General features: G+C 36.3%; 1 protein-coding gene across 1 annotated transcript in view; it reads right to left on the reverse strand.

The window, feature by feature from the left end:
• FAM155A (family with sequence similarity 155, member A) overlaps positions 1–23884 on the reverse strand; it is a 907798-nt gene that overhangs the window by 650792 nt on the left and 233122 nt on the right. The gene's annotated exons all lie outside the window — the stretch shown is intronic.

The following is a 23884-nucleotide window of genomic DNA, read 5'->3' on the forward strand; positions in this document are numbered from 1 at the left end:
AAACCAGTACTAAATGAAGAAGGAGGCATCAAGATTGAAAGAAGAGTCATTAAAAACTTACTCTATGGAAACTACAGAACAGTGTCATTGATTTCACATGCAAGCAAGATTCTGCTGAAGATCATCCAAAAACGATTAGAACAGCACATCAGCAGAGAACTGCCGGAAGTCCAGGCTGGGTTTAGAAGAGGTCGTGGTACTAGGGATATCGTTGCTGATGTTAGATGGATCTTGGCTGAAAGCAGGGAATACCAGAAGAATGTCTAACTGTGTTTGATTGATTATGCAAAGGCATTTGACTGTGTGGATCATAACAAACTGTGGCTGACTCTGAGAAGAATGGGAATCCCAGAACATTTAATTGTGCTAATACGAAACCTATACTTGGACCAAGAGGCAGTAGTCAGAACAGAGCAGGGTAACACTGCATGGTTCAAAATAGGGAAGGGTGTACGCCAGGGATGCATCCTGTCTCCATACCTTTTCAACATGTATGCAGAGCAGATTATCCGAGAGGCTGGGCTCTATGAGGAGAATTGTGGCATCAGGATTGGTGGAAGATCTATCAACAATCTCCGTTATGCAGATGACACAACTTTGCTTGCTGAAACTGAGGAGGACCTCATGCACTTGCTGCGAAGGGTCAAGGACTGCAGCCTTCAGTATGGGCTAAGGCTCAAGGTCAAGAAGACAAAGATTCTCGCCACTGGACCAATTGGCAGCGTCAGGATGGATGATGAAGAGATTGAGAGTGTTCACAGCTTCACTTTGCTCGGCTCCACAGTTAACACTCTTGGTACCAGCAGTCAGGAAATCAAAAAGCGTATCGCGATGGGAAAGTCTGCCGTTAGGGACCTCTCAAACGTACTCAGGAGCAACAGTGTCTCTCTGGAGACTAAGGTGCGCCTGATACAGGTCATGGTATTTGCAATCGCTTGTTATGCATCGGAGAGTTGGACAATGACTAGGGAGGACAGAAGGAGAGTGGATGCTTTTGAGCTGTGGTGCTGGAGAAGGGTACTGAATGTACCCTGGACTGCCAGGAAAACAAACAGATCCATCTTGGAGAGGATTAAACCAAGCTGCTCCTTGGAGGCAAGGATTCTGGGGCTTCGTCTGACATACTTTGGACATGTTGCCAGGAGGGACGGGTCCTTGGAGAGAGACATCATGCTTGGGAGGGTGGAGGGACAGCGCAGGAGGGGAAGACCCTCTATGAGATGGATTGATTCGGTGACTGGGGTAATCGGGATGGGTGTGTCAGAGGCGGTGCGGTTGGTGCAGGATAGAGCAGGGTTTAGAGCTGTTGTGCATAGGGTCGTTATGAGTCGGAAACGACTCGATGGCACATAACATAACAACAAAATATATATATACCTTGCTTGCTGTAAATGAATATTTGAAACTTACTGATAGAGACCAAAGACTACAGCCTTGAATATAAATTATATACCCACCTAAATAAAACAAACAAACAAACAAATACACCTGAACTAACAGGTAAGTAACATCATAATAAATGGAGGAAAATTGAAGTTGCTAAAGATTTAATGGCCTACTTGTAGGAAGCGGTGATGCAATCACAAAGACATGGTTAGGATCTACTAGCTGCTTTGCAGGAGACGGATGGACTATCTCCTCCTGTGCAATTTACTGCCTCTGAAAACCCACTGAAGGATCAGCTATAAGTTGCCTCTGACTCAACAGAACATAACAACATTTAAAATTATTTGTATGTGAGAGCTGCATGAGGAATATGGAGACAGAAAGACATTAAACTTGATAAATCATGTTGTTGCTTTTGTTAGGTACTATCAAGTCAAGAATGACTCAAAGCAAACCTCTGAACAACAGATCTGAATGCTGTCCTATTCTGAGCCATCTTCATCATCTCTGACACACTTGAGCTCACTGCCAGTTATCATGCAAACACATAGGACCATTGAAAAGGAAAAAGACCTTCAATGAAATAAATGACACACTTGCTATAAGGATGGCCTCAAACACAGTAACGATCTTGGGGGTGTTGTACCTAGAGTCACTATAAGTAGAAATCAACTCTATGATATATAGCAACAAGTTAAGAGTATCAAATGAAGCAGCTGGAAAACATCAGGTACAATATGTTCTTAAATCACTTGCTAAACTCCTCCACTGGAATATCTTAATGTCAATCATTAAGTTGTATAAAATAACATAATTTGAAAAATCCAGATCATGTTACATGAGTCATTTAAATAAATGAAGCTCACTTAGGCATATTGTGTAATTTGAACATCTACTCAAACGACCTATGTTGTTCTAAAATAATACTTCATTTGCATCACAGCTCTTAGAGTACATCAATTCAATTTATATAAATTACAAAATTTATATTTTACATATGTGTATATATTTATGTGTGTGTGTATTCTATAGCTTTCAATTTCAACTCTATAGCTTTCTATTTTCATTTTTACTTTTCCCATAGACATGTCAGAGATGTTACCAACAGTATACGATTTGGAGACAAATAGATGCTGGAGTTAGTTTGTCCTAAAGAGGGTGGAGCAATAGTGCTCCTTGGAGTCAAGGATTCTGAGTCTTCATCTGACATAATTTGGACATGTTGCAAAGAGGGACTGGTCCTTGGAGAGGGACATCGTGCTTGGAATGGTGGAGGGATGGAGAAAGAGAAGCTTACCATCAATAAGTTGGATTGATACAGTGACTGGGGTAATGAGGGTAGGTGTGTTGGATTTAATAAAGTTACTACAGGGTAGAGTAGGTTTCAGAGCTGTTGTACATAAGGTTGCTATGAGTTACAAGTGACTCAACTGCACATAATAACAACACAAGTAATGCTATGTATAAGCAATAATCTTGAAAAGTAAGAGGATAGCATTTTTATAATTAATATATACCTATTTCTTCATGAACAAAATTTAGAAGTAGGTATCAGTAAATATACTTCAACTAACAGAAAATAAGGACCTCAAATCTCTCCCATTTAGATGTCCTTTTTTTATTAATTTTAATGAACATTTACAGAGATTTTTAATTACCATTCATTCATTGTTGCACATTTCTCCCTGCCCACCCCTCCCCCCGAGTTTGCCCCTCTCTTTCAAAAGTAATAGAAAAATTCTTTCATTTGTATACAATCCCCCCACACTCGCCCCAACACCACCACCCCAAGTACACTCCACTATGCAACGTTAATTCTGGATTCTTGTGATGACCATAATACCCTATCATATATCACTTTTAAATTGTTCTCTCTCTCATCTGTTTCAATCATGGTCTAAATGTCCATTGTGAGATTTAAGGATGTGTGAATAAAAATAGAAAATGTTTTAGCATTTTTAAGAATATATATATAATATATATATATATCTCAAAGATAATTATTTTGTCAAATTTTAGAACATACACATTTTACAAATTGATTTGTTTTACCTTTAACCTAATTAATGAGTCCTCTCTTCCCTTTTATTCTTATAGGAAAAATAAATGTGAACCCTATCACTGAAGGTTATTATGTAAAAAGATGAAATTATTTGAAAAAAGAATGATATATCAATTACCTATTAATTTTTGCAGAGCTGCATTGCCAACACAAAGTAAGGCAGTTCAAATCCACCAGCTGCTCCCAAGAGAATGAAGACAATGTCCTCTTGCGTGATTTGTAGCCTTTGAAAACACACTACAGGATAGGTTGGTTCAGGATAGGTTCCAACTCAGTGGCAAATAACAATGAAAACAACAAATGTTCATAAATAAATCATTATTCTTTCAGTATAAAATTGTTTTCTCTTTTTTATTGAAAAATATTCTCTAGAAATGTTGACTTTGTCAATTAAGTTTTTGTTCTCATTTGTTTAATTTCCAAAGTATACTGTATTTTCATATAGATATGCCATCCCCAAGTAGGACACAGTTTCCTTCTCTCAGGAAACACAAGGAATAGGAAACTCTATCAACTAGGAATTACCTTGGAGATTATTTTCAAGAGGGGGAGAGAGAGAGGAGAGAGGAGAGAGGAGGGAGAGAGAGAGAGAGAGAGAGAGAGAGAGAGAGAAGATAATTAAAATAAAAAGTTTAAACAAATGAAAATAGAGTTTCCTAGGTTAAAACTTTTTGAGCTCTGTACCTCTTCGATGCATCAGGGAACTCTGAAAGGGGGAAATAATATTTTCTTGTGGAAACAGTAATGGATCTGCAAACAGAAGCTACCAAGCTCAGGACCAAGCTTAGGACCAAGCTTCAGAGGCAATAAAGAAAAGTTTGATATGTTCTCTTCTAGACTCTACATACATATATTTCAGAATGGGAAGGAAGTCATATACTGACACAATGATCAATCTACAGGCAATGATTAAAGAGTAATTATTTTGAGATACCAAATACAAAAGAAGAATTCTGTTTCTTTCTCACTCTCTTTATGGATCAAAGTAAAGAGTAAGAGATAGAACAGGAAGATTTTGAAAAATATTTTCTTTCATTTGCAACACAGAAAATCACCATTGCTATTATTTCTGAACTCAAAGTCAAAAGTGGCACCAAACATCATATTAACTAATTAATCTGAAAAGTAAATGGCAACACAAAGCACATCCATCATTATTTTGGAAACAACAGATGATTCCTGGAATATAAGCATAGCAATCTTGGTTCTTGGAATTTTGGTAGAAATTCTCATTAAATGAACTCCATATCCCAGCAAGGTGTGAAATGCCAACAAAGTCTACTCTAACTCACAGGAAGCCTATGTTCAACAGAGCGAAACCTTGCCCATCCTAAACCAATCTCAAATTCTCTGAGCTATTGTTGCAGTCACTGCTTCAATCAATTGATATGACAATTTTCCTTTGTTGTTGTTCCAAACTCTCTACTGATCATAAAGGTTATTCATTTTTCTTTATTTCACAAACCCCATAAGGAAACAGGAATGAGCTCCTCCTGAGTGTTATTCAAGAGCTATGTATCCAGTTCCAAAAGGTACACATGAAAAGCTGGATGGCCTCTTGTATTTTATATCAGATTGGCACTAATAAGAAAATAAAAAAAAATATTGTTTAGAATTCTATACAATCAACACTCTTGGCCCAGCATTCAATAAATCAAGAGAGTAATTTCTCTGGGTAAAACTACTGCCAGGGATATCTAAAAAGTGCTAAAAAGCAATGGTGTCAGTCTAGAGACTGAGGTACATATGACTTGAGGCTACAGTCCTCATAATTACTTGTTATGCATCAGAGCTGGACAATAATCAAAGATGACAGAAGAAGAATTGACGCCTTTGAGTTGTGGTGCTGGAGAAAAGTATTGAACATAGCATGTCCTGCCAAGAGAACAAATAGGTTTATCCTGAAAAGGGTGAAACCAGGCTGCTTCTTAGAGGAAAGCATTTTTTTTTTTGAGGAAAACATTTTGAAGTCCTCTTTCACACACTCTGGGCATGTTACCAGGAGAGACAAGTCCCTGGAGAAAGACATCGTGGTTGGAAGGGTGAAGGGACAGCACAGGAGAAGAAGACCGACCCCACATAAGAGGGATTGATACAGTGTCCAGGGTAATAGAGGTAGGTGTGTCAGAGACAGTAAGACTGGCTCAAGATAGAGCAGACTTCAGAACTATTGAACCTAGGGTCACTATGAGTTGCAGGTGACTTGATGGCACATGACAGCAACTTATGAAAAACAATATTTATTGTCAAATCTCTTCATGAATCTTCTATAACTGTAATATTTTTTCTCAAATATCAGCTTTTCAGATGCTTTCTTTTGCTGCTGTTTTATTGTGCATAATATTAAATAAGCAAATAATATAAAATACTATTTCAATCATCTAGGTTAGTTTTCCCAAACAAAACATACTGTTTGTGTAAATGTCAAGGATTATTACAGAAGCACTTTGAATTGAACGCAATATTTTTTTCTCTCTCCATTCAAATAAAATAATAGCTTTTCAAAACAAAATACAGTGCTTTTCTCAACAATCTATCCGCAGAGCCTGTAGCAAAGTGCCCACTATGTGGTCCTAATCAAATTACTCTTGTTGTTGTTGTGTACCACCAATTCAGAACTGACCCAGAGCTGACCCGTTAGTGGGTTTTCAGAGGTAATTAATTGCAAGGGAGGAGATTGCCCATCTTTCTCCTGGCAAAGAAGCCGATGGATTCAAACTGTGTGCCTTCAGCATTGTAGCACAGCTTCTTACCACTAGGCCAACAGAGCTCCCGATCAAATTACTAGAGTTCACTTAAAATAGACATCATAAATTAAATTCTTGAAGTGTTTAGCTAAGGAAAATGATTCCAAAACAATTTCCTGTCTAGATGAAACAAAATATTAAATAAATTTTCATCGAAAAGCTGAGAGTAACAGAAAATAACATTATATTTTATATTTATTTCTATACAGCGAGAGTACCTTTTCGTATTCCAAAGATTAAAGTAACAAAGAAATGGAGAAACTGCTGAACTCAACTTTCATCACATTTGGTTTGTGCTTAATTTTGTGCTTTTATACATACTAAGAAATTTAAATTCTCTCATGAGTCCTTTGTTATATAATAAACCACATGAATTGCTAAGTACTTGAAATAATTTGTGGAACTGAATCATTCATTCTTTTTTCCTATCAAAGTATACCTTACCTTCAAAACCCATACCAAATAACCAAACTGACTGCCAGAGTTGATTCTGATGCACGCTGACCATCCACTGAGTTGTTGTGGCTGTAAATCTATATAGGAGAGGAACAATTTTCCTGTCTTTCAGTCACGGAGCAGCTGGATGGTCCATTACTGTCAACCACTCAGTTAGCTGACCACCACTTAACCCACTGCATCCACAGTATTCCCTCCTGCCAAACAAAAGGCATTTTGAAGGTATTTTACCAGGCATCTGGTGTTGGTTGGAGGTGTGGTTACTTGGGGTAGTGTGTGTGTGTGTGTGTGTGTGTGTGTGTGTGTGTATTTATGAGCCTGTATATGAACAACCACACAAATGTTCACATAGTGTGTGTCTTTCTGTGTATATTAGATGTAAAATTGGACTGATCAGTGATCCTATTAAGAAAAAATATATTTGATAATATGAAATCTGAACAGATGGGCGTATTTCATTCTCTGAATATTGCAGTTACATAGTTTTTCATCTTTAGTGTTTTATAATCTTATATATCAGGGCATAGATGCTATTTTATCTTTTCTGATATTTTGATGAACAACAGCTTAGTTGGAGGGAGTTGTACCATCACTCCAAGGTTACATGACTAAAACACACCTGCTCTTCCATGAGAAAAAGATGGACAAGCTTCTCCCTCATGATTCATTGCCTCTGAAAACCTTCTGCAGGGTCAGTTATGAGTTTGTTCTGACTTAATGGTACATAACAACAACAACCACAACAAAATAGTAATATCAGTGGATTTTACTGATTCTGGAAAGTTCTCAACTATCTTCGAATTGGGATTCTTTCAAATTATGTTTCCTGGTTCTTGCAAATTTCATTAGACTATAAAAGAGACTTGTGTGCTGAGTGGCTGTCTCTCTCGCGTGTTCACATTTCTTATCTCTTTGCCTACTATTTAATATATATCATGCTCTAGTTTCTTTCTTAATAATGAAAATTTCTAATAATTTCAATTATTTTATCAAATATAATATCCCAAATTGTGCTTCAAGTTGACTCTTGAAGTCAATATTTCAGTCTCTAATAAAAAAAATTGTCTTGAAATTGAATTTCTATAATTGTTGATGAACCTAGTTACCATTTTTCAATCTTTGCTTCTATTATCTGAAAATTAGTCATGCCTAAAAACTCAAACTTTCATCACTCTCATCCCACCCACATCCTTGTTGAGGGAATCTTATATTTAAGTGACTTTAGAATCCAGTGGAATGTTTTTCATATTGAAGGATTAAAAAGAAATTTGTTTAAGACTTGGAAAGACTATCCTTCTTGCCCCTACAACTGTCAACATTTTACATATTGCTAGAGAGGCAACCCTCTTTCCATTCTCTTGTAATCAATTAATATCATACTCTAAGCATAAAATAGTATTCCAGTGAAACTGGATTATCTCCTTTTTAATAACAGGCATCTCCATAGTAGTGAATGTATTTGGCTCTATTTACATGATGTCTAGAATAATATTCACAAAATATTAATCCAATAAATTAAATACATTATTCATATACTGCAACACACAAACACACATACAACGAATGAATGGCTATTCCATTTCTTATAACTTGTTCCTTTATAAATATTTGACTGTGAAAACAGTTGCCTACTGCCTTTCAGCCAGTTCCCATTCATGGGTTTCCATCCTTATGGAAGGAGACTGTCCATCTTTTACTCATGGAGAGGATTGTGGATTTAAACTGACAAGCTTTTCATTAATAGTCCAGTATTTTATGCACAGTGCCAACAGACTATGGTGCCTTATTTTCTGATATACTTTTATTTTCATTTAAAAAGATTAAAGTATGCAATAGTTGCAATAGATTATAATTTCTAACCTATTGTATAGAGTAGCATCTTTCTGTATAGTGTCTTTTGAATTAATTTGTGTAGTGGCTTTTGAATTAATATTTTCAATCATGCAAACTACCTCTCACTCTTTTTCATTGCTATTAAGTTAGAATCAACTTATATCTGATAATTCAGGAGGCTTATGAGACTGAAAATGGCACAGGAGGAGACTGGCTATATTTCTCCTTCAGAGTCACTGTGGATTAGAACCACCAGAGCGGTGCACAGTAAGGAGACTTTGGGTTAGCAGTTCAATTCCCTACAGACTATGCCACCAGGACTCCCAAATGTAAACTATGTTGCTGTTGTTATTGATTACTGTTAAGTTGGAATCAATTCATAGCTGACCTTCTGGCAAGTTTTCAGAGATAGTTAATTACATAGGAGGAGATTATCCATCCTTCTCCTGTGGAGCAGCTGGTAGATTCAAACCGCATGCCTTCAGGATTGCAGCTCAGCTTCTTAACACTAAACCACTAGAATGCAAGGTATAGCCTTTTAAAATTTATTTTACAAAAATTTTAACTTTATGTAGTCGTTTCCATTTCAAGTACAAAATGTCAGATCCTTCTCCACATTGTATAATTTTATTTTGAAAAATTGCATGGGTTGAATTCAGTAAGTTATAGAGAAGTAGCTATAATTATTTTGTCACAAGAGAAATTAGAGTTAATTTTTAACAAGACTTATTTAATCCTATGAGTTTCTAAGTTCTAGGAACTTTCACAAAAAGGTCTACATTTATTATAAGAAGAAATTTATTGTGCAAATTTGTGTGGATTTGATTTCTAGGATTTCGTATATACTTTCAGCCCTGTCCCACGTTGGAACCTTTTCAAACGTATTAGCATGTAGTGAAATTTAGAACATGTTATCAAGAGGGGCCACTCCTTAGAAAAAACATATCACAGTTGGAAAACTCAAAAGGTCAGTGAAAGAGACATTCAACCAGATTGAGACTCAGATTCAAGTTGGGTTGACAGTAAGTATAGCTGCAGGTTTAAGCAGTGCAGAGATTGTAAAGATGGTAATGAGATTAGCAGAGTTTCGATAAGTACCAACCAATAATTGTACTTTAGATGGGTACTTGCAAACTTCTAAGACTTCAGTCACCATTTATCAAAAAAGGCTATAGAACACTGACTTTGTAAACTAAGACACTTGACCTTGTCTCTAAGAGTATGGTCCTAAGTTGCCAGAACTGGGAATTAATTATTAATTTTATCAAAGTCACTGCTTTGGCAGTTAACAATGAGAAGTTCTCATAAATATGCCCCCTGATTGAGTGTGTGTGTGTGTATTTGGACAATGAATAAGAAAGACCAAAGAAGTGATGATGCCTTTGTATTGTGGTATTGACAAAGAAATACTGAATATATCATGGACTTCCAAAGAATAAGCAAGGTTATCTGGATAACTTTTAATCAGAATGTTCCCTAGAAATGAGGATGATGACATTTTGCCTCACGTTCTTTGACGGATTATATCAGGAGATGCTGGTCCCTGAAGAAAGACTTACTAGTTGGTAAAGTAATTGTTGTTATTGTTGTTAGGAGCTATTAAGTGGGAATTGACTAGTTAACCCTCAACGGGTTTTCAGAGGCTGTAAATCATGCAGCAAGGGATTGCTGGTTGATCTCCAAAAGAGCAACTAGTGGATTAGAACCACCTGAAGAAGATGGTCATTTAAAAAGAGGAAGACTCTTGATATGGTGGATTGACACAATGACTACAATGGACTCTCGCATGGCAGAGATTGTGAGGATGTTTCAGGACCACCAGGGTTTTATTCTTTTTTTCTCTTGACTGTAGTGAGTCAAAGGCCGCTTACTGGTACCAAACAACAACAATCATAGCATGTACTCATACATGTAGAAACACCCTCTGCAAAACAGATAAGGCAATTGGTATTATCTCAATAGTCTGCAAATACTTGATCTTGCCTGTCTTCCTATGTATCTACTGCTAGATATCTTGTTACTGATAATGCAGGATTATGTATGATTTACTATTTTCCTTTGGCTTCTGTAACTCTCGTGTACTTTGCTGTCTTTACCCTCAGTAATATAGTTGATTACATTATTTTTTCCACATTGCCTTTTAATTCATTCGAATTAATGTGTTATAAAATTTAGTAGATGATTTCTTGTCAGATACGTCAGTGGCAAATATTTTTTTTTCTCAACTATAGATTCTCTTTTAATTCTTTTGGGAAAATATTTATATGCATTTAAATACTTCATTTCTAGAAAGTCTCTGCCATCATATTTCTCTTTTGTTGTTAGTGCCTTTATGGTTTATATAATCGTCGATTTTTGTTATAAATCAAAGCACCTATATTTGCCCTCATTTGTTCTCTTATCATCTTTATAGTTTTGCATTTAGGTCTTGATCAATGTTGGGTTAGTTTTTGTATGCATGTTGACGCATTACAAACGTTCAGTTTAATTTCTAAAGTGCAAAACTTCTATTAAATTGGAAAAGTAATCTAATAGTTTATTTTTATGTTTATATCTATTATCCATGAGATATTCAAAGAAGTACAGAGAATGACTGAAAGGCTGTACAACCAAATTGTAGGCAACATCTTTTGCAAGTGACCATTTGGACTACAGATAACTAAATATACAATGTATGTTGAAGAGGTTTCCTAATAAATATAAGTAATACGTATATAATACCTTGCCATAAAACCCAAGGTTTAATTCAATTAACATTACATAAATGCTCTGTGAAAACTGAATTACCTCCCATCTCACAGTTTGAGATAACATCCTGTCATCCATCATCGCTGGGAAAATCATGGGTTCCACCGCCCAATTCACATTGAGGTAATTATGCCTAGCTAATAAGAAATGTCAAGGAATAAATATATTCTACAACACTAATTTTATATATATTTGAAGCCTGATATTTAAGCCTGTGACAGTTTTCAAGGAAAAGAAAATAAGTAAAAACTAAAATGAAGACATATAAATAAGAAATCTACATAGACTTTTTCAAATAACTGCTTTTTCATTTTATTATTTTCCTGTGGCATGTGTCTATAATCTTTATTTTTTTCTGAGCATAATCTTTAATGGGGAGGGCAACATGTATCAGAAAGTTATAATTACTTTTGTTCAAAAAGGACTGCATTTAAAAATCTTTATTAAATAAGAAAACATAGAAGAACAAAAGCTTCTATTATCTCCCTAAAATTTAATACTGTCTATGTGAGAAGAAGTCATTTCACATGTGTGTTCTCTCCCCTCTTGAACTGGCAAGCAATCCTTTCATTTGCTCTGTGTCTCCTGGGTTTTCCATCAGCCTAATCAGAACTGATATTCAATGCACCAGATGGAACTAAGACCATAGTTACATCAGGAAATATCCCCACTGTATCCTAAACAGGTGATCCAACTATTTAACACTGAAATTATTGGAAGCATAAACAAAACAAAGTAAGTAGGGAAAGTTAAACAATAAGATACACAGAATCCACAAGAAAAATTGTAAATGACTCTGTCTTGGAAATTAGTGGTTTAGCTGTCAAAAGCAGTTTCTGTCGGTGTATTTCAGATATTCTTCAGCACAATACCAATCAAAAATATTTAAAAACCAAATTAGTTTTATATTAAAAATCTCTATTTTATTATAAACTATGATTTTAAGCTTCTACAAAGTAAAACAAGCTAGTTGAAATAAGAAATAAAAAATAAGATAAGACTTGTATGTATTATGAGGGTATTTTGAGTCATACTTGTGATAATAATATTTAATAATATTCTTAGTTAACTAGGCCAGGTGCTGATTGTGGAGCAGATCATCAACTACTCATATGCAAGTTCAAATTAAAGCTAAAGGAGGTCAAATCATATCCAAAGGAACTAAAATTTGATCTTGAGTCAATCTACTCTGAATTTAAAAACCATCTCAGGAACAGGTTTGAGGCCTTGAATACTCAGTGAACAAAGACCAGATGAGCTGTGGGAGGTTAACTAGACTATCATGCAGGAAGAATGCAAAAGGTCATTACAAAGACAGAGGAAGAAGAAAAGAACAAAACAGATGTCAGAGGAGACTCTGAATATCACACTACAGTGACAAGAAGCCAAAGTAAAGGAAAGAAATTGTGGCATTGTAGACAATAGCAAGGAGTTGGAAACAACCTAAGTGCCCATCAACAAATGAATAGATAGAGAAGCTGTGGTATATTCACACAATGGAATACTATGCTGCATTGAAAAACAAGGAACTCATGCAATATTATTCAAAATGGGTGACTCTGGAGGACATTATGCTGAGTGAAGTATCTCAGTCACAAAAGGACAAATACTGTATGGTGCCACTGTTGTAAAATAGGACTGACCTTGGGGTTGGGTGGAGACTGAGAAAAATGGGTTCGATAATGTATACTGCATTGAAACAGGTGAGGGAGAAAACTGTTTAAAAGAGATATGTGATTAGGTATTTTTGTCATGACAGGAGTCTAGAGCAAAGGCTACATGGTGGAGTAGACCACGGGGAAGGTTTGTGAAACAATGAAAGAATTTTTCTTTTACTTTTCCAAGACAATAGTGTACTAGGGGGAAGGGTTGGAAGTGGAGAAAAGTGCAACAATGAATGAATGGAAATCCAAAGTCTTCATAAATTTTTACTGAAATTAATAATAAATTTAAGTTAAAAAAAGAGCTGAATAAAAGATTTCAAAGGACAGCTTGGGAAGACAAAGCAAAGTAATATGAAATATGCAAATAACTGGAGTAGGAAAATCAAAAGGGCCAAACTTGTACAGCATGTCATAAGCTAAATAAACTAAAGAACAAATTAAAGTCATAAGTTGCAATGTCTAAGGATGCTATGGGCAGAATATTGAATGATCCAGGAAGCATTCAAAAAGATGCAAGGAGTATACAGAGTCACTGTACCAAAAAGAACTGGCTGACACAGAAGAATTTAAAGAAACACCATATGATCAAGAGGTAAAGGTGATAAAGGAGGAAGGTCAGGGTCTCTGAAGAACTTGGCAAAAAAGAAATCCCCAGGAGTTGGTGGAATGTCAATTGATATATTTCAACAAAGAGATGCTGCCCTTGAAGTGCTCACCAGGTTGTGTCAAGAAATCTGGAGGACAACTACCTGACCAATGGATTGGAAGAGATCCATATTTATTTCTATTCCAAAAAAAAAAAAAAAAAGGTGACCTGACAGTGTGTGGAAATAATCCAATATCACACACTAGCAAAATCCTGCTGAAAATTTTCAAAAAATGACTGGAACAGTACATAGAGAACTACCAGAAATACGAGCTGATTTAGAAGAGGCCATGGCACTAGAGACATTATTGCCAATCTGAGATGGATCTTCGTAGAAAGCAAAGAGTACCAGAAAAATGTCTATCTGTGTTTCACTGACTGTGCAAAGACATTTGACTGTGTGGATCACAACAAATTGTGGCTAACCTTGAGGAAAATGGGAACCTCAGAACATTTGTTTGTCCTTATGTGAAGGCTATACTTACTTGGACCAGAAAACAGTCCTCAAAACAGAAAAGAAACACTGCATGGTTAAAAATCAGGAGAGTGTGTCAATCTATATGCAGAACAGATCATTCAGAAAGCTGAACTTTATGAAGAAGAATTTGACATCAGGATTGGAGAAAGACTCATCAGCAACCTATGTTATACAGATGTCTCAAACTGAAGCACTTGCTGCAGAAGGTCAAGGACTGTAGCCTTCAATATGGATTGAAGCTCAATATCCCGAAGACAAAGACTCTTACCACTAGGCCAACTGGCAGCACCAGGATAAGCGGAGAAGAGACTGAGGTTATTAGCAATTACAGTTTGCTTTGATCCACAAACTGCACCAGCAGTTAGGGAATCAAAAGACAAATTGCATTGTGAAAATCTGTTATCAAAGACCTCTCCAGAATACTGATAAACAGTGATGTCAGTCTAGAGACTAAAATGTGCCTGATCAAGGCCCTGGTTTTAGTAATTACTTCTTATGCATCAGAGAGCTGGGCAATAACCTAGGAGATGATAGAAGAATTGATGCCTTTGAATTGTGGTGCTGGAGAAGAGTTTTGAACATACTTTGGACTACTAAGAAAACAAATAGGTCTATCTTGAGAAGGTGAAACTAAATCCTTCCTTGGAGGCTAGGATTTTGAAGTTCTGTCTCACATAAGTTGGGCATGTGGCCAGGAGAGACCAGTCATGCATCGAGGGGTGAAGGGACAGAACTGGAGAGGAAGAGTGAGATGGATTGATACAGTGACTAGGGCAATAGGGGTAGGTGTGTCAGGATTAGTGAGACTGGCTAAGGATAGGACAGGCTTCACAACTGCTGTATATATGATGACTATGGGCCACAGGCAATTCAATGGCACATAACAACAACAAAAAAATTGTATTTTCATTTGGTACAATGAAAATTAGTACAACTTAAATAAAATTTACTTCATTGAAATGAAGGTTACCTTTTCTCAGATGAATAGATTTTATTAATTATAAAAATTTAAATTTATTGAAATAAAAATTTCTAAATTTAAAATTTAAAATTGTTCCAATATATATTTGTGCAGTAGACATAGTACAAGCTGGATCAAATTTATTAGCCAAAATCAACAAAGTATGCATTATAAATTGTCAATTTATTTCCATAAACTAGTTAGTTATTTTTGTTATTTAAGTATAGTTTCATTGGTATAAAATCTTACAAAAATTATACTGCAATAATTCATTCTTGAAGAAAAAGTTCAACTATATTTGGAGGTGAAGATAAACTCTAGTGATTCTTTTTGTAATTTAGCTCATACAATTCATTCATCAGTTTCTAAGGTGAAAAATGTTTTCTATGTCGAAGGGTAATAGCCCTGAATAGAAAACTGATGAAGTGAAATTACTTTATCCTACAGCCACAAAAGACCTTCAAAAGGTGTGCAGTGAATACCATTATAGCAGGGAAAATATACAATTATCCTGTCTTCAACAAGTGAAAAGTGAATTAATTTTTAAGGACTTCAATACAGAAAACTCCAAAGACATTCAACAATCAAGATCATAGCATTTTGTTTAATGCAGATTTAATACCATGTTCCATTGTTTAACCACAATTAAAGAGGTCAAAGTCAAGATATTACTAAATTAGAAAATATATAATAATTTGTTAAAAAATTGTTGTTGTTATGTGTCGTCGAGTCACCTGTGACTCATAGCAACCCTATATACAACAGCCCTAAACCCTGATCCTGTACCAATCTTACTGTCTCTGATATACCTACCCCCATTACCCCAGTCACTGAATCAGTCCATCTCATCGAGGGTCTTCCTCTCTTTCACTGTCCCTTCACCCTCCCAAGCACGATGTCCCTCTCAAAGGACTGATCCCACCTTGCAATATGTCCAAAGTATGTCAAATGAAGCTTCAGAATCCTTGCCTCCAAGGAGCAGCCTGGCTTTACCCTCTCCAGGACAAACATGTTTGTTCTCCTGCAGTCCATGGTATATTCAATACTCTTCTCCAGCATCACAGCCCAATTCTCTTTGTATTATCCCTAGTCATTGTCTAGCTTTCTGATGCTCAGCAAGTAATTATAAAGACCATGGTCTGTATCAAGTGCACTTTAGTCTCCACACTGACATCATTGTTCTTCAGTACTTTGCAGAGGTCTCTGACAGCAGACTTTTCCAATGCAATTTGTCTTATCAATAAAATATTATTTTATTATTATAAATATAAAAGCTTATTTTGTCATTTAAATCAAACAAATATTCCAAGCAGCTTTCCCCCTTACTTTTCCATAGAATTTCCTTATACATAATAATATCATAATGACTTTGTCTAAATGTGATGAATTCTCAATGATCTTATTAGATATAGCAATAACATTTGCGCAGTTGATTCCTCCTTCCTTAAAACATTTTATTTTTTGATATCTTGGACACAACACTCTGGGCTCAGTTCTTTGGTTGTGTTTTCTTTCTTTCCATTGTCAACTGTCTTCAAGTCATTGATCTCTTAATTTTGGAGAAGCTCAGCGATCTATTTTTGGAACTTCTGTCCACATTATTTGATGTCATCATCTCAGTTATCATCTTTATGCTAATGACTTCAAAGTATACATCTCCAGTCCAGAAATTGCCTTTAAAATTAAGATCATATGTGCAATTGCATGTCTTAAACTACTACTGGGACACTTAATGCTAAGTATTAATTGCCATCGAGTCAGCTCCAGTGTATGGAGTTCATGTACAAAAGATCAAATACTGGCCAGTCTCGAAACATTTTCATAATTATTGCCTGCTTACGTCTATCACTGTATATTTTCGTTGTCTACCAACTACAACCAAACAAACTCACTGTCATTGAGTTGATACTGACTCCAAGTTACACTCCATTGAATTTCCAAGACTGTAACCCTTTACGGCATGAGGGGGATACATTTCCTAACATATATCACACACTATAATATTATGACTAAAGGAGTTTTTATGGCTAAATTTTTTACTTTAATTTTATTACTCTGATTTATTTACAAAGTTTGAATACATTGTTGTTGTTTTTCCTCCACAAAAGTTCCTTCCCTTTTCCTTCACCCCACCCATCCATCAAATTGTGCAACCCTATAATTAACACCCTACTCCCCACATCCCCAACATTCTATTTTCACCCTCCCTCCTGCCTTGGATCCTCAAATTTATTCTATAATAATGGTTGTATACAGTATTTGTCCTTGTTAGTTCACTCTGCATAATGTTCTTCAGTCCCTCCCAAATTAGGTAATAATTTACAAAATGTGCTTGTGTGCTTCATAGTATTCCATTGTATGAACAAACCACAATTTTTCAATCCATTCCTTTGTGGTTGGACATCTGGGCTGTTTCCATGTTCTTGAATAATGCTGCTGTGAGCATTGGTGTACAAGTTTCCATTTGAGCCTCAGTTCTCATTTTATTGGGGTATATTCCAAGCATTGGAATAGTTGAGTCATAAGGAATTTCTATGTGCAGTTTTTTGAAGAAGCTATGGCTATTTTTTTTTTAAGAAGACAAGCAGTCTTTTCTTCTGTATACTATCTTTTTTTTCTGGGAACTCTATTGAAACTTGAACAACCTTGATGATTCTGTTGGTATCTGAATTGTTGTTATTAAACATCGTCAAGTCACCTGCAACTCATAGCAACCTGATGTAAAATAGCTCAGAACCCTGCCCTATAATCTCATTGTCTCTGACCCACCTACGCCCATTACTCTAGTTACTGTGTCAATCCATCTCATCCAGGGCCTCCCTCTCTTGGGATGTTCCTCCATCCTCCAAGCATGATGCCCATCTTCAAGGGTTGGGACCTCCTGGCAACATGCCAGTATGTGAGACAGAGGTTCAAATTTCTTGCCCCAGACGAGCAGCTTGGTTTCATCCTCTCCAGGATATATCTGCTTATTCACTTGGCAGTCCATGTTCAATACTCTTCTCAAGTTCCAGCACCACACCTCAAAGGCATAGATTTCTTCTTCTATCATCCTTAGTCACTGTCCAGCTCTCTGATATGTAGTAAGTAATTGTAAACCCCATGGCTTGGATCATTTTAGCCTGTAGATTGACATTGCTGTTCAGTACTCTGTAGAGTTCCCTGACAGCAGATTTTCCCAATACAATTTGTCTTTTGATTTCCTGATTGCTAGTGCCAAAAGCGTTGATTGTCAGCTGTAATTTTTAAAAACCTCAATCTCTTCACCATTTATCATGATGCTGCTAATTGGTCCAGTGGTGAGAATCTTTGTTTTCTTCATGTAGCACTTCAACCCATATTAGAAAACTATAGTCCTTGACCTTTTGCAGCAAATGCCTTAGCTCCTCTTCCATTTCAGCAAGCAAAGTTGTGTCATCTTCATAATGCACGTTGTTGATGAGTCTTCCTCCAATTTTGATGCCACATTTCTTCTCATAAAGTGCAACCTCCTGAATGATCTGTTCCTATTGAAAAGGTATGGAGATAGGATGCATCCCTGACATACACTTTTCCTTATTTTTAATCATACATTGTTCCCATGCACTGTTCTGACCACTGCATCCTGGTCCAAATATAGGCTTTGCATAAATGCAATTAAATGTTCCGGGATATCCAATCTGTCTACATATCTTTCCTATTGGCTCTACCTTCAAAATAAGTTCAAAACTCATATACTTCCCACCACCTTTCATAATACCACTTTGTTGAAGTTTCTCTCATCTTTCACTAGAATAGTCATATGAGTTTGCTAAATGACCTCTTCTTAAACTAGTATCAACTTTCTTTTTCCAATCTTTTAAACACAGTTTTTTTTATATATATCCTTATGTTAGGACAGGTTTATAGCTAATCCTCCAGTGAGTATTAAAAGGATTTAAATTGCAGAGGAGAAAAATGTCCATCTATCTCTTGCACAGCTACTGGTGGATTCAAACCATGTGCCTTTGGGTTGACAGTACAACTTCTTGCCATTAAGCCATCCAAGCTTCTCTTTAATACAGTATACAATATAATTCAGTCCATGTGTATTTACATAAAACTTTCTGATGGCCTCTATTTAGAGAAAAAAAAAATTAAAGATCGTCATGATTGCCTATGATGCTTCCCCCAGTCTACTCTCTCACTGCCACTCACCAGCCAAACATCTTTGAATTTCTTTTTCACTCTTCTCTAACCTGACATCTCTTCTACAAAAGTTATCTTTAATTCATGCCTATTCATCCTATACATTTATACAAGCATAATCATAAGAAAAAGTACACAAATAGATGTAAAAACCCAAAGCTTTGTTGTTTCCTCTATTACATTTTTAATCTATGATAGTATTCTATATTCATTCTACTTAACTTGACCCAAGTCTGCTTATCTTGGACCACAATATTAATTTTCTAGTGCACCCTGAATTTGAGGTATACCTGCCAGAGTATTTTGTCCTTATCAGGTAGCTGTAGTTTCCTGCTAATCCAAAGATTTCAATTTAAAGAGTCAAGTCCATCAGCAGCCAGCTCCACTCTATGGGATAAAGATAAGGAGCCTCTGGGACTTGCAGTCTCACAAACAAAATGAAAATTTGTTATTAGTATCTACTCAAAGGCAAGAAGGTTGAATGAGTCTTCATACTCTAAACTGTTGTGGTTGTTGTTGATATGTGCCATCGAGTCGCTTGCAACTCATATAGCGACCCTATGTAAAAGAGCCCTAACCGCCATTCTATCCTGTGCCAACCTAGCCATCTCAAACACACTCATTCCCACCACTCTACACTAGAACTCTCTTTTTACTAGTTACCATAAAGTGGAAAAATGGAACAAAACTGAAACAGTTAAATAGAAAGGAAGAAAGAAATAAATTAAAAATGACTCAACCTCCCTGTCTTTGAATAAATTATTTTCCTTTATATTTTATTTTATATTGGTTTGCATAGAAGACTCATATATATTGTGTTTATTTCATATACACTGTGCTTTACACATTCTTTCATTCACATTGTGTTTCAAACATTGTGTTTTATGATCAATCACTGTTGATCTTTGCCTACCAACTCCCCTCTTTGCAGGTCCGAATTGGATTGTTCCCATTACTTCATTGCCCATTCCCCTGACTATTCATCCACTTAACTGCATAAAACCATTATTGTAAAAATAGAAGGATACATAGTAAGATTTGCGTAAATGGTCAAAAAGAGAAGAGACGGAGACAATGAGAAGGGAAAAACGAAGGGAGGGAAATCACTACAATTCTGACTCTTAGTGACCCTCCGCTGGGTTTCCTGAAGAAAGAACACTGTCCAGAGTTCTCTTGCAGAAGGACCGGTGGATCTGAACCACCACCGGTGCAGTCTCTGGGTCAGCAGTACCACTTTCTATGGGGGATTTCACTAGGGTTCCCTAGTAAAAGGAGACACTGTACTCCTACTGGATATTGCAGTGCCTAGGTCCTGGTATAACCAAGCTGTTGGCGGAGGTGGGGGGTGGGGCGGGGAATGTATCTTTAAGCTCCCTGATACTTGTAAGTAGATTAGAAATGGCATTTTCACTATCTAGCAGCAAAAACAGATGGTCTTCACTCCAGGTACTTTTTATTCATTTATTTAATTTCATCTTCTCATTATTTTTCTAGACATAACATAAAAAGAGAATTATTCTAATAAGCAACTTATAAGATTTATCTTTGTGTTTACTCCAAGAATATTGAGGGTATGTCTAAAGGCATTAGACAATTGAAGATTCATATTGTCTGCATCGTGATAATTCTTTCTCTGGAGCAGTAGTATTGTTCTTTTCAATACAAGCACTGTAAATACTGTAACTGACAGTTTGCAAATTAGATTTGGCTGCAATAAAATTTCAAGACAAATTTGTGGAACATTTCCAGTAAGTGTATAGGGTTTCACGGTCAGCTAATTATTAAAAATCACATTTAACTTTCCCTCCTCACCTCAGCTCTCTGAAACATCGGTGGCACAGTTTCTAGAGAGCTGCACTGGTAACCAAACCATTATGGTTTGAATGGTTTGAGTCACCAGCAGCTCCAGGGAAGAAAGACAATCAATCTCCTCCCATTAGATTTACAGCCACAGAAAACCAGCAGAAGGATTCAATGAACCAAAACAAAGTTGATGGCAGTGAGTTTGATGTCTGACCCAACCTCTAAATAAATGTCAAGAGTAATTTTCAATTAGAGGCCTGAGATTAGAAGTATTTTATTCAACTTTGTTACATTTACTTTTATTTGATCTTGTGTTTTAATTTATGATTTGCTCATTTGATGCTAATTTAATGCTTTTAAAGATATGGAGGAAAAGTAAGGACAAAGTATTTAGAAAACCATACAATAATAGAAACTATTCAATCATTTAAACAAATAAGTAATTTTATTGTATTATTATATTATTATATTACTGACAGCAATTTCATTATTGTATTTGTATCAGGTTTCTAGTGTCATCTTTACCCCAATTCTTCCTCCAACTATACTAATTTTGCAACTAATACTGCTCCTGCTAATAAAGACATGTTGTTGTTGTTATTATGTGACATTGAGTCACCTGTGACTCACAGAGACACTAGGTACAACAGCTCTAAACCCTGCCTATCCTAAGCCAACCTCACTGACTGACACATCTAATAAGATTGTCCACATTAGTGTGTCAATCTATCTCATCTGGGATGCTCCTCCCCTGCACTGTCCCTCCACCTTTCTGAGTATGATGTCCTTCTCCAAGCATTGGTCTCTCTTGGCCATGTGCCCAAAGTATGTGATATGGAGACTCAAAATCCTTGCCTCCAAGGACAAATTTGGTTTCACACTCTCCAAGACAGATATATTTGTTCTCCTAGTGGTCCAAGGTATGTTTAATACTCTTCTCCCGCACCACAATTCAAAGGCATCAATAATTCTGTCATCCTTAGTAACTGTCCAGCTCTCTGATACATTGCAAGTAATTGTCAAGACCATGGCCTGGACCAGGAGCAACTTAGCCCCTAGACTGACATAATTGCTCCTTATCACTCTGGAGAGGGCCATGATAGCAGACTCACCGGGTGCAATTTTTCTTTTGATGTCCTGACTGCTGGTGCCAAGAGTGTTGATTGTGGAGCCTAGCAAGACATACTCATTTTTTGTGTTTATTTACCATAAATACTATTCTTAATTTAAATGTTAATATAAATTTTATGGCTCTCCCTGCCCCAACACACGTAAAAATAAAACATGGATAAATCCTTAAAATATCAATGACCTTTAATTTGTAAAATCATGCTATGGAAATATCTACTGTTTGGTGCTGTCTCATTGACTGTGCTTCAAATTATATACAAAATCCAGAATCCCCTCCCAACTATCTACTAGTTTCTGCTTTATGCTACAGGAGTAGATCCTATTACCCCTCTTTTTAAAAAGTGTACTTTCTACTCTACTGGAATCCCAATTTCTAAATGTAATTCAAAATAAAAGGAAAGTCAATATCATTGTTAGTTATTAATTATTTTGAACTTTGACATGTTTTAATTTTCTTTATTGTTACTTAACAATCTGAGCCTAGGTTTCCTCATTAACTAAATGATATTTTCACAGTAGATGGTTTCTAACTTTCTTAAACATATCTGAAGGCACAGAAAAGTGAAATAGTAAAGTTTTAATTGATATAGTAAAGTCTACAAAACACAGGCCCTGTGTAATGTTAAAATCTACAAGAGAAGAAAAATATGATATTACCTACCAACAAAAAATTATATAAAAGTAGCAGATTAATCCTATTAAAAGGTAGGAAATTTGTAAGACTTCAAACAAAAAATGTGATTGTTGTGTACCATAGAGTTGGAACAGTCAGTAACTGACCTTCCAGTGGGTTTTCAGAGGCAGTTAATCACAAGAGAGGAGATTGCCCATCCTTCTCCTACAGAATAGCTGGTGGCCTTGAACCACGTGCCTTCCGGGTTACAACACAGCTTCTTGCCACTGGGCACCACATCTCCCCATTAAATAGCCCTGTTAAATTCCAGTTTTTACAAGTTTCACTGTATATGATACAAATTTTTAAATAAATTTTAATGGTCAAAGTAAATGTTTTTAAAATTCAATTATTGTGATTTTCTTTTAATAATAGACCAAGTCCATTAATCGTTGTTGTGCCATCGAGTTGCTGTGACTCATAGAGACCCTATGTACAACAGCTCTAAACCCTGCTCCATCCTGTGCCAATCTTATTGTCTCCAACACACATATCCCCATTACTCCACTGACTGAATCAACCCATCTCATCGAGAGCCTTCCTCTCCTGTGCTGTCCATTCACGCTCCCAAGCACGATGTCCCCCTCTCCAAGGACTGATCCCACCTTGCCACATGTCCAAAGTATGTCAGATGAAGCTTCAGAATCCTTGCCCCCAAGGAGCAGCCTGGCTTCACCCTCTCCAGGACAAACCTGTTTGTTTTCCTAGCAGTCCATGGTATATTCAGTACTCTTCTCCAGCACCATAGCTCAAAAACATCAACTCTCCTTCTATTATCCCAAGTCATTGTCCAGCTCACTGATGCATAGCAAGTAATCACAAAGACTATGACATGATAACTTTGACAGAAGTTAGGAATAATTGTTTTACAGAAGTGTGGGTAACATAAATATTTGATGAATAACATAAGCCAATTAGAATAATATAAGTCTCAACTCATTGTTGTTGAGTTGGAAATTACTCCAAGCTGACCCTCCACTGGGATTCTGAGGATATAAAATGCACAGGAGAAAAATATTCATTTTTTCCCCAGAAAGCTGCTGGTGGATTTAAATCATCAAAGAGGTGTAGTCTTCGGGGTAGCAGTACAACTCCCTAAAGACTACATTACCAGAGATCCCTTTAACAT

The sequence above is a fragment of the Elephantulus edwardii genome, unplaced genomic scaffold (assembly GCF_000299155.1).
Source record: "Elephantulus edwardii isolate Elephantulus edwardi_28Jun2011 unplaced genomic scaffold, EleEdw1.0 scaffold00147, whole genome shotgun sequence".
Lineage (NCBI taxonomy): Eukaryota > Metazoa > Chordata > Mammalia > Macroscelidea > Macroscelididae > Elephantulus > Elephantulus edwardii.